The sequence below is a fragment of the Neophocaena asiaeorientalis genome, unplaced genomic scaffold (genome assembly GCF_003031525.2).
Source record: "Neophocaena asiaeorientalis asiaeorientalis breed wild unplaced genomic scaffold, Neophocaena_asiaeorientalis_V1.1 scaffold59, whole genome shotgun sequence".
Classification (NCBI taxonomy): domain Eukaryota; kingdom Metazoa; phylum Chordata; class Mammalia; order Artiodactyla; family Phocoenidae; genus Neophocaena; species Neophocaena asiaeorientalis.
In genome coordinates this window covers 18,156,181-18,168,733 of record NW_020174268.1, presented here as the reverse complement: position 1 = coordinate 18,168,733, position 12,553 = coordinate 18,156,181, and the positions used below count along the sequence as shown (strand labels likewise).

At 47.1% G+C, this 12,553-nt stretch overlaps 1 long non-coding RNA gene across 1 annotated transcript; it reads right to left on the bottom strand.

Annotated features, from left to right (window-relative positions):
• Nucleotides 1–189: 189 nt before the first annotated feature.
• On the bottom strand, nucleotides 190–3,126 carry LOC112406648 (uncharacterized). Its single transcript, XR_003004599.1, has 3 exons — nucleotides 2,547–3,126; nucleotides 1,978–2,099; nucleotides 190–335 (listed from the first exon to the last, which is right to left on the bottom strand). It is a non-coding gene; the product is annotated as an uncharacterized LOC112406648 (long non-coding RNA).
• Between the last annotated feature and the right edge of the window lie 9,427 nt (nucleotides 3,127–12,553).

Here is a 12,553-nt window from a genome sequence, read left to right as displayed (position 1 = left end):
GCGGAGCGGCTGGGCCCCTGAGCCATGACAACTGAGCCTGCGCGTCCGGAGCCCGTGCTCCGCAACGGGAGAGGCCACAGCAGTGAGAGGCCCGCGTACCGCAAAAAAAAAAAATAGACATCATTTCCAGGGACTTCCCTGGTGGTCCAGTGTGTAAGACTCTGTGCTCCCAATGCAGGGGTGCTGGGTTCGATCCCTGGTCGGGGAACTAAGATCCTGCATGCATGCGCAACTGGGAGTCCACATGCCGTGACTGAGAGGTCCACATGTCGCAACTAAAGATCCCACACACCGCAGTGAGGATCCCACATGCAGCAGCTAAGACCTGGCACAGCCTAAATAAATAAATATTAAAAAAAAAGAGAGAGAGAGAAAGAAAATAAGTCATTTCCAGAGCCCTCTGCCATAATGAGCCTTGATCCCTGGAGCAACAAGCGGGACCCACAGATTTATTCTCAACCCCTCAACCCTTTACTGTTCTTACTTATTTACTCAGTTCCTCCATCGCCCAGACCTGCCCTTGTCCAAAGGCTCAGTGGCCTCCTCGCTGTCTATTTCATTCAGGACCTGATGGTGAAACTAGGCAAATGGGAAAGCTGTTCCAAGGTGTGAATTCCTTCAACACCTTCAGGGCGTGTGCCAGCCCCGTGCTAGACATTAGGGATACACCTTGAGCCAGGGGAATGTGGTCTCTAACCTCATGGAGCTTACTTGGATTTGAGGTTAACATGGTCACTCTGCTCTAGCCACACCACTTCTGCTTATTCAATGTCCTGAATATGTCAAGCACGTTCCTGCCTCAGGGCCTTTGCACTGGCTGTTTCTGCCACTTGAACACTATGTGTCCAGACATCTTCATAGCTTGTTCCCCTAATTCCTTTGAGCCGATGATAAAACAAGCATTCCCTTGTCGGATGCCTTTCCTAATCACTTTATCTAAAATAGGCTTCCGACCCCTATTCGTCTCTGCCTTCCCTGTTTTATTTCTTTATAGCACTTATTAGCACATGACATATAACTGAGTCTCTATTTGTTAACTGCTTATCTCTTTCCACTAAAATGTAAGCTCCAGAGAACACAGACCTTGCCTATTTTGTTTACTACTGTATCCCCGGTACCCAGAGCCATGCCTAAGACATCCTGGGTGCTCAGATAATATTCAGTGATGAATGAGTAAATAAAAACAAATACTTAAACATGCAATTACAGGCTAATGAGCTAAGTGTGAGATTGGAGATACACAGGATGGTATAGGAGCCCATGTGAAGGGTGCTCAACTCAGAAGCAGAGGCCAAAGCAGGGGCAGGAGGAAGTTAGAAGGAACGGTCTGTGCAAAGACCCGGGGATGGAAGGGAGCATGGTGCACTCGAGAGTCTGGGGGTCTTCAGGGTGGTTGGAACGCGTCATAAAGGGACAAGAAATAAGGCCAGAGGTACCAGTTCACAGGGCAGGCTTTCTAGTCCTGGTGTCCCCCTGTCATCTCACACTCTCTTGGTAGCTGAAGCACGTAAATAACAATCAGGTAGTGACCCAAGTGCTAGGATAGAAACTGCATATGCCTAAAACTAAAGGAAAATAGAAGAAACCACAGGCCTAGGCTGGCATGGAGTGAAACAGGTAAAAACACGAGAACAATTAGTACTTTAATCTTGTGTTACACTAGGTTAATAAATTCCATGTATTCATTTATTCTTGAATATTCTTTAACTTATTCTTTTAACTTAGCAAATATTAACTACCTACTCTGTGCTAGGCACCGTCTAGCCACAGAGGTGTTTAACCCAGAAAGATGACGTACTCCCCACCTTCATACAGCTTACTGTCCAGGGGGGTGAAAGAAGGAAAAACAAACAAACCAAGAAAAAAAGAAGGAAAATCACTGCAAGTTGTAATAAAACCTGAAGGAAATCAATAAGAAGCCAGACAGGACACCTGCCAGCAGCAGAATGGCATGAACTCTGTGAGCGGCTGACTTACCCAAAGATGACCAGGTGTGTGGTCGGGGATGCTTGAGGGAGCCGTGGAAATGGTCACAGTCATGCTTCCTGTCTTCCTTCCTGGCACGGGTGACAGTTACCTAGAAATGCTTCTGTGAGGACCTGACCAGAGAATCTTCATTGGTGGGTTATTTGGAGGGACGTCCGTTTTATTCCAAAACCTCTCCTTTGCATCTAATCACTGGCCATTTCTCCTTCCAAGAGGTACCAAGAACATCCCCTTCTGTCTCCAGGACCTTTGGGGCTGTTGAAAATGTCCCAGCCCACTCTTTTTTTCTTTTCCATTATGCTTTATTACAGGATATTGAATATAGTTCCCTGTGCTCTACAGTAGGACCTTATTGTTTATCCATCTTATATATCAATATAATAGTTTGCATCTGCTAATCCCAAACTCCCACTCCATCCCCCCCATGCCCCCTCCCTCTTTGAAACCACAAGTCTGTTCTCTATGTCTGTGAGTCTGTTTCTGCCTTGTAGATAGGTTCGTTTGTGTCATATTTTAGATTCCACATATAAGTGATATCATATGGTATTTGTCTGACTTACTTCGCTTAGTATGATCATCTCTAGGTCCATCCATGTAGCTGCAAATGGCAGCCCACTTTTCAGGGTCATCATTCGGCTCCTTTGCCTCTAGTTCATTTAGGACAATAGGTATAAATGCACCCTCTTCACAGACTGTGCAGGGCATAGGGCCCCCCAAAATGCGGGAGCTCCCCTCTCCCGGAGTTAGATCAATGCAGTCAGTCAGCAACGTCTCCTGAGGCCTGCTGGACTGACACTGTTCTAAACTCAACTTCCACTCCCCACAGGGTTCACTTTATGATGAAGAACGGGCAAAGGGCCACTTCCTGGGGTTGTCAGGCGTGGGACCCCAATATAAATGCGCCCCTCATCGGGTGTGGGATTGCTCTGGTTGCGTTCCCTCTCAGGCTGCACCTGTGTCCTCCCCCTACACTCCACAAATGTCCTCCTGCCACAGAGATGACCTCGGAATCCTCCCTTCCTCCCCTGGAATCTCTCCCATCAGAAAGGTTCTTTCCCTCTCACCCCACTAAGTATGTCTAAGTATGTTCCGCCCGTGACCCATTCCCTTCAATACACCTGCCTTGTGGTCCCAAGTCCAGCGAATTGTCTTGTTGTTTGTCCTTGGGTTCCTACGAATACCTGTGGGCAGAATTATCAGCAAGCTTCGAAAGATCAAGACGTATCTGTGTATTTGGAACAATTGTTATGACAAGTCAAACGTGAATCCGGAAAACGAGAAAACTTACGTAAACACACCCAAGACAGCACCTGTACCAGAGAAGCGCTGATGGAAAGCAGTTATCAGTCAAGGATAGACTGTTTTTATACATATAACTGAATCACTTTTCAGTGCGCCTGAAACTAACACAACATTGTAAATCAACTATACTTCAATTTCAAAAAAAGAAAAAAAATTATATTCCAGAAAAGAAGAATAGGTCGTTTTAAACTCTGTGTTTGCTTCCTGGGGGAAGAAATATGTGAGTATGGTCTGGAAGGGCGTAGGGTGACTTTTCTCCCCCAGCTACACGATTCCCCCTGGCGACAGCCACTGCCAACCGTTGCTTGTGCATTTTCCACAGGTTTTGTGAAGAGCTTTCTTAATAAGTGAGGCTTTCACTGTGGAGAACAAATTACTCTAACCTGGCTTCACAGTGACTTGTGGAAACGATCGTCTTCCCTCTCCTCCTGACTCCAGCCAATCCCCGTCATCACCTGCACGTTTCCATTGCGTTATTCCATTCTGAAAGAGAAGATGAATAAAGGTAACAAAAAGGCTTTGAAGGAATGTAGACTCTCCACTGTGGCCAAGGTTAGCAGGAATCATACTTGGCTCGGAGCCCCTTCAGAGCTCTGAGCCTGAAGCCAGTTTCTCTATAATGGAATTGTTCCCTAATTGTTCCCTAATGAAAAGGAATTATAATGTTTGATACGATAATTATATATTGTAGAATGTACTTATAGAAAAAAATAAATGCACCATTGCTAGTACAATAGCAGAAATATATATATATATATAAAGGTGGTGGGACTATTTGTGAATTGCTTGCTTGCTTTTTTCTACTTTCTAAATATTCTTTAATGTGCTTTATAATAAAAATATATATACTTTACAATTTGCAATGCTTTAATTTTATCTGGCGTTCACTCTGCACGTGTATTTAAATATTAATTACACTCCACTGAGAGGAAAGGTAATAAACTCTTCCATGAACACAAACGCATCGAGCAAATGAAATCCACTCTGTTCCGGCCTGTATGTTTATTTCTTGAGAGCATATACAGCATCACAGAAAGTGATGATTCTCTGCCAGGCTTGAGTGTTGGGCTCACCTAGGGATCTTTAGAAAAATCCAGAGGCATAGGTCCTGCCCACAGAGATTCTGATGTCGTTCTGTGGTGTGGCCTGGTTTGGGGTTTTTAATAAGCTTCCCAAGTAATTCTAACATGGAATCAAGGTTGAAAATCACTGATTTAAAAAAAGAAAACAGGAGTGAACCCCACTGAGAATTTACTAAAATAAAACGTCTAAGAGAGTGTCTTTATGAACTACAGCCAATCTTGCTCAAATTAGTAGAAAAATCTAGCATTTTGACAGTTCAAGAATGAAAAAGACCCTAGAATTTAAAGTTTATTAGAAATAATCATGATCTTCCATACTCAGCATGTGCCTGGCATTTTACATATATCACCTCTAATCTGCATATGAGCTCTAGACATTAAATAGCGTGGGACCCTAGTTCCCTGATCAGGGATCGAACCCTGACCCCCAGCAGGGGAAGCTCAGAGTCCTAACCACTGGACCGCCAGGGAAGTCCCCAGTACCCATTTTATTTATTTTTATTTTTATTTTTTTGCGGTACACGGGCCTCTCACCGCTGTGGCCTCTCCCGTTGCGGAGCACAGGCTCCGGACGCGCAGGCTCAGCGGCCATGGCTCACGGGCGCAGCGGCTCCGCGCATGTGGGATCTTCCCGGACCGGGGCACGAACCCACGTCCCCTGCATTGGCAGGCGGACTCTCAACCACTGCGCCACCAGGGAAGCCCCCCAGTACCCCTTTTAAAAGATGAGATTCAAAGAAGTTGCGCAATTTGCCCCAAAACACGCAGCCAGTAACAGAAGGGGCTGGGGGCTTACAACTCTGATGCAGAAGCCTGCGCTTACTTCCCACCCCACGTCACTTCCACTTAAGAATAAAAGATGCAACTGTCACGCAGAACAATGCACAGAGTATGATCTAACTTTCGTTAAAACAAACAGTTCTCAGTGTGCGTGCCTGGAAGAGATCCAGGTGGATGGTCACCACCCTGCTGACCCCCTTCTGGGGAGGCAGGCCCAGAGATTTTTGCTTTACATACTTTAAATATTTCTGTTGTTTGGATGTTTTTACAAGGAGCATGAGTTCTATTTGTAAAGTATAATCTATAAAATACTAATACTGAAGTAACCATCACCAGTAGTTGGGGCTCGAGGGTGAACTTCTCAAGTCCAGTCCAGGGTTCCCTAAACATTTGTCCTCTTCATTGTCAACCATGAGTCATAGCCCTGCCTCGGGGGGATTCACACAAAGGGAATAGTGTGTAAACTATATCTACATTATATCACCTATAATCATTATAATAATCTATGCATCACTGTGCCATAAAGCAGAAACTAACACAACATCGTAAACCAATTATACTCCAATAAATAATTAATAAAAAATGATCTATGCAGTTCTTTACCCTGAAAGATCTTTAAATTTCTTCCTTATTTAAAAACCTGGCAGGACTTCCCTGATGGTGCAGAGGTTAAGAATCTGCCTGCCAATGCAGGGGACACGGGTTCGAGCCCTGGTCCGGGAAGATCCCACATGCTGCGGAGCAACTAAGCCTGTGCGCCACAACTACTGAGCCTGCGTGCCACAACTACTGAAGCCCGCGCACCTAGAGCCCATGCTCCGCAACGAGAGAAGCCACCGCAATGAGAAGCCTGTGCACCACAATGAAGAGTAGCCCCTGCTCGCCGCAACTAGAGAAAGCCCAGGTGCAGCAATGAAGACCCAACGCAGGCAAAAATAAATTTTAAAAAAAGATTAAAAAAAAACAACTGGCATTTTTGCGGATGGGGAACTGAGGTCCGACTCACGCAATACTTCCATGGCTGTTTACACGGCTTCAAAGTTTCCGAATTCAAAATCTCCTTTCCTGGCACCAGCCCTGCTCCAACTCTGCATTCTGGGGAGGTTGGTGACTTCCCATGAAGTCACATTGGACAACGATTAGGTCATTTTTAAAACTTGTTTGCTCTTTTAACCATGAGGGGAAAAAAGTCCAAATGAGTCAAAACAAAACAGCAACCCTATGTGTCCAGAGATGTCCATGGAGAAAGTGGAGATAAACAAGCCGCACTCCTGCGTCTCCTAACAGCAGTGTGTCTCAGCTCACTCTTTAAAAGCTGCAGGGTGCCAGGCCCTGGGTTTTATCAGACCCCCTCAGCTATCCCCACAGCTCTACCAGGACTCACTGCAGGGGACCAAGAGCCAATCGTGTGGTTTCCAAACATCAGAGCAGGCCTCGGTCACAAACAGTTCCATGTTTTTGTTTTTAGCATAAGATAGAACAAATAAACTCTGCAGACTGCTTGGTCCTCAACGGTATTGATGAAGAGAAATTGCAGATCACAGAGACACGCTTTAAATTAACAGGATGTACATGAGCCAGACGTAATTAACCGAGCAGGACCAAGGGAAAAGAACCTGCTTTGGAACACTTGTTGAAACCCCCCCATGCAACTTCTCAAATAAAAACTCCAGGATTTAACTGCTACCTCTGACATAGTATAAAATAAGGAACAGCTACTTCCTGGAGAAAGTTGACTATAAGTTGAAGGGAAAGGAGAGATTGATCTTCCCTCTGCAGGAAGCAGGGAGGTCCTCGCGGTCTCAACAGCCCTTTCATGTGAACACGTAGCCCTGAGACCGGGATTCAGGCCGAGTTAATTAGCAGCGTCTGCTTGGGAGAAAGTTCCAAGCAGGATGCTGAGCTGGAAGGAGGGGCAGGCCAGAGCTCACGTAGGGGCCGACCCGTCCTGCTGGGCCTCTGACGACAAATGGGGTGCGGAGTCTGGGTGAAAAGGGGGTACGGGCATTGAAGAGAGAAAAGACACGTGCTCTCCCTCTCACACACACACACAGGATGGGAACACAAAACAAATGATGGGAAGTGTGATGAAAAAGATCTAGGTCCCAAGAGGAGCCAGATTAGAGAAATGCTGACGTGTTAGCAACGGGTCACATACTCGAAAGTGGGCACGGCCCAAAATGAAGGGCCCGGTCAGCCTTCTTCTGAAGAGGGAGAAGTAACTGGTGAGGGGAGAGTGTGTGTAAAGAGAGGAGAGACGAACTTTTCGTGACTATTAGAGGCTGTTTATCAGGTAGTTGGAGTGTGGGGGGGGATGGGAGCGTCCAGGAATGAAAGTCTTCATCAGAGAAAGAGCTGAAGGCCTCAGGGCTGGTTCCGGGATTAGAAAGGATGAAACAAGATTCAGAATCAGGGGAAATGAGAGGGCAACATGGGTGGGGGGAGAGGGGGGCAGCAGCTAACACTCAGGGAGCAGCTCCTATAGACCAGGCAGCAGCCCTTACCCTTCAGCTACACCATCTCTCTTTTCTCCATAAACTTGAGGTAGCTTCTAGAAAATTCTACTCCACGGAGGAGGAATTCTGAGGCTACAAAAAATTAAGTAATAGGATCAGCTTACACAGCCATTAAAGGAGGTAGAGATGGGACCTCACCTCACTGCGGCCTTGACGCCAAAGCCCCTTGCTCTATCCCCTTCACCGTGCTGTCACTCAAGGTGGGGACAAGCCATGGAATACCTTAAAAGGAAAAAAGAAAGAAACAGCCTGAGAAAGTTGAGAGCAATAGGAAAGTATCCAATCAGTCTGACTGACCCTCTCAAGGGCTCTGACATCTTAAGATGCATGGCCTACGTGACATAGCACCTGAGTAGGAGAGTTTAATATTTTGGCATATTGTTTTTCTGGGTGTGGTGTGCTATTGTTACAGGCTGCACACCCAGACAACATTGTGTGAGGGTTGCTGCTTACCTGGAAACTCCAGGCACCAGGATTTTAACTGCAAGAGTCAGAAGGGGTCCACCCTGTGCAGGTATCTTGCTGTAATAACAGCTGGCAGCTCTCTGGGACCCAGGACTTTATGAAGATGACAGAAGGAAGTATCGAGGTTGCTTGAACCCGCACTACGAAATAAGACCAACGCAGGTATTTCTAGATAACTTACAACTTGATGCAACAAACTGTACATGATATAGAAAGGAGTTTTGGCATAAACTCCCAAATTCTTCTCCCTGAAGGGTAAGAAAAACTCTCTAGCCAGGGGTGGCTCAGAGAACGTTCTGGTCTGAAGTCCTCTACATCTTGGGTTTTCACGTTCGGTGTTCTCCTAAGCTTATTCCACGTCGGTCTCATGTCTCTACATGGGACTTGCTCAGATTTCACTTTGTGCAGTAAATACTGAGTAATAATATTCCTAAGGAGATTTGTTCTCTGCCATGGGCTCACCCAAATGCCTGCTACTACTGACTGCTGCTTTGCCAAGGGTTTCTCTACCAGAAAGTCTGAAAACCCATGGTTCTGGACAGTGGTATTTGGATTCTGCCCAGTTTGTGTCAGAAGAGATTGTATTCAGCTTCTCCTGATGGGAAGAGTGACCTCTTTATTTGGGACCCTCTTCTGATTGAGAACAGGGATGCTGGGACACTTGGTGTATAGTGTATCACAAATGTTTAGGAATAAGAGTTCAGGGGGCTTCCTATTAACTATTTCATCCTCAGTATTGTGGAGGCTGCACTACAATATACCACTAAAGGCCTAGTAGGTCTGTAGGTCCTTAAAAGAAAACCATCCAGGTTTTGATAGTAGGGGAACTAATTCAATTTAAATGAAACGTGAACACCTTTGACGTGCTAGGTGCTATGTTCGGAGCTTCACATACGTGCTTTTATTTAGTCCTAGAATGTCTTTACGAGGTGGGTGTTCTATGCCCATCTTACAGATGAGGAAACCGAGACTCTAAGAAATTAGCTGGCTTGTACAAGGTCAAGGTCACACAGCCACTAGGAGACCAGAAGATCTAGGATTTCAAATATTTTATGGTTGGTGGTGCTAAAAACACATAACATAAAATTTACCATCTTAACTATTTTTAAGGTATAGTCCAGTAGCGTTAACTCTGTTCACATACTGTGCAAAAGATTTCTGGAATGTTTTCACCTTGCAAAACTGAAACTCTAAATCCATTGAACAATAACTCCCCCTCCCCCCTCCCTGTAGTCCCTGGCAACCGTGAGTCTACTTTCTGTTTCTATGAGTTTGAGTACTCTGGATACCTCTTATAAGTGGAATCATACCTAGTATTTTTCTTTCTGTGACTGACTAGTTTCACTTAGCATAATGACCTCAAGATCCATCCACGTTGTAGCATGAGTCAGAATTTCCTTTCTTCTTAAGGCTCCGCAATATTCCATTGTATGCATACACCACATTTTCTTTACAGAGCTAGGATTTTATTTTATTTTACTTTTTTTTATTTTTTTTTTTTTTTAGAGCTAGGATTTTAATCCAAGTTCGGGAGGCTCCAGATCCCATGCTCCTCTCTTGTGCGTAAACCACGTTCTCTGGTCAGTGCTTTAAAGAGAACTGTATATTTCACATTCTACATTAAACGCAAGAGAAGTGAGACAGCGGTGTCCCGTTTCCGCTCTCAGCACTGCAAGCCCAGAGGTGGAGTGGCAGAGGGCTGCCTGACTTACACGCTTCCAGGGGAAGCACCCCGACCTTCTCCTCGCACCGAGCCCAGCTCGCCACTCCTCCCATCACTGCCTCCTGACACACGCCTGCTCCAGCACACGCCCGGGCCTCTCCTCTCCGGTATGTCACGTATCAAGGTCTCCAGGACGTCTCCGGCTGAATATAAATAGCCCTGAGACCTCAACCTCCCCACCCTTCCTCACCCAGCCTTCCCTGTTGCCCAACTTCCCCGTCCTGTGGGCTGTGCCGGTGTCCTGCTGCTTCTGCAAGTCTGCAGCCTGGTAATCTTTGCCGCCTCTCCGGTTTTCATCACTCACCAGCCACTGCCAAGGACAGCAGCTTCCTCCTCAGCAACCCGAATCTTTCCCTTCCCCAGAATCCCATGCAAATCCCTCTACCAGACCCAGATGGCTTTGCACCTGCAACGTGGTTCTTCCAATTCGCCCCCAACCCTCCCACCCTCCCCCCCCCCCCCCCCGAAGACCGGTCTTGAATTACCTGTAACCGTTTCTCCACAGTCATCTAATCAAGGCAAGCTCAGCACCGTCCTGCTCAGGTCTTTCCCCCAGCTGCTCCTCCTTGCGTCCTCCATCTTCCCCTGACCCTCCTCGGTCAGCTTTGTTCTGCTCACGGGTATTTTCTGGGCCCGCCCCACCCCCAAGCCGTGCACCTGACCTTCACCTCCACCTCCAGCCTGTGGACAGGCACCTAAGCCACCTCGGTCCTGGGCCTCCTCTCCCGTACACTGCCAAGCGTCCCCACCCTCCTCTTCTCCCTCCTTCTCCTTGCATCGCAATTTGTGACCCAGATTCATTCCACCCCACTGTCTCGTCTGTCATTTCTGACCTTTCTCAGGTTTTGAGATAAGTAACCTGTGTCTTTATAAATATTTTAATCAACTATATATGGATTTATCTTTCTTTTCACCTAAGTTCCCTTGAGCATGAACTTGGATGGCTCTTCATATTCCCAAGTGGCTCCCTCGTCCTCCCAGCATGTATTATACGGTAAATAAATTACGCCATAAATAAATCAGGGGCGAGGAGAGTCAGGATAACATCAGAACTGTTTTTCCAACCAAGATGAGTTCAGTGGGGTCAGGGCTGGGAGGGAGACTCAGAAGCAGTGGACCTGGGGTCCAGATGCTGACGAGCTCCTGAGACGAGGGCAGCATCTTCCAGCAAAACAAGCCCTGATGGAGATCCCTGAGAAGTTTAGCGGGTGTCTCTGTTCAGGTCTGGCACCTAGGCATGAGGGAGGGCTTCCCGGGCCCTCAGCTAGAGCACGATCCTGAGGGAGACCGCCAAAGTCTCCCAGGTACACCCGCCCCCCAGCATGGGATGCACAGGAGGACCAAAGGAAAGGGGAGCCACATGCTGGGCACCACAACCGGGGAGGGGGCCGGGAGGAGCCTCGCCATCGGCAGGGGCCGAGGGCAACACTCTGGACCAGGGGGCGGGTCCCAGCTCATTGGAGGCCAAAGACAACCATGGAACAGACACAACCAGCTCTTGCTCTCCACCCTGTCACGGATGTAACAAAACCTTAAATAAGCCTCCCTTAATCCCAATTTAATCCTGAGAGAAGGAAAGGGAAAGAGAGAAGTGGGAGTGTCCTGAGCTGACTGAGGGTTTACCCCAAAGCAACAGAGTTTAAACCGGAAGTGACCCAGTTACTCAAATTGGCTAGAGCCAGGCTCCACCACCAGCAGGAAGCGGGGCTGAAGAGCTGGGCTGGCTTCATGACGGTCTGTGGAATTCCTCTCCTCTGTACAAATGATGTGCCCAGCGAACAGCCTGCAGAAACGGACGACTTGTGAATTAGGCCCTCTGGGATGGCAGGGGCTTTGGAGGTGACCTAGGTGGAGCCTGTCACTTCAGTGCCAAGGACGCAGGACTTGAGGAGGAGCAGGGATGTGGCCAGCAGGTGGGGACCCAACACCGGCGCCTGCTTCCCCGCCTCCCCGGCCAGGCTTTCCATCACCTGCCACTGCTGCCCGGCTCTGTCCTCCTCTGAAAGCAGGAGACGTCACACTGAGGGTTACAAGGACAGGCAAACTGAGTTAACATGACAGCATTGGTTAAAATGAAAGGACTCAGTAATTCCCAATATCCCACTGCCTGTATGTACATTAAGAATGTGAAACTGATGTGGGAGCAGTGGTGTGCAGAATGGTAAGAAGCTTTTTTTTTTTTTTTTGTGATACGCGGGCCTCTCACTGCTATGGCCTCTCCCGTTGCGGAGCACAGGCTCCGGATGCGCAGGCTCAGGGAGTCACGGACCATCATTCCGCTGTGATGAAGGATTCATCTTCCCCATGTGAATGCTTCATTTCCCCATAGAAGAACTACGTGTAGCACAGAAGCAGAGAAATGTGTTTAAAAGCTTATTATGAGTACCTTTATTCCAAGTGATAAGTGAAAGCGAATACCTCTTTGGGTCTAGATGAGCACGCCTGATGTTTAAGACGCACTTGTTGAATGAAGAGTGTCTCAGCAATTATAGCTAAATGCCTCCTTCCATTTTGTTGGCTGGAATAAGCTGAAGCTAATTATGTTAATCACACCTGTCATTTATATCCAGAGTATTGCTGGTCTTACATTAGAAGGTAACAACTTTCAAGTTTGTGAAGCAAGTTTACCCCGTCAAATTGTTTCTTGCTGGCTTTTTTTTTTTTTTTTTTTGCGGGACGCGAGCCTCTCACTGTTGTGG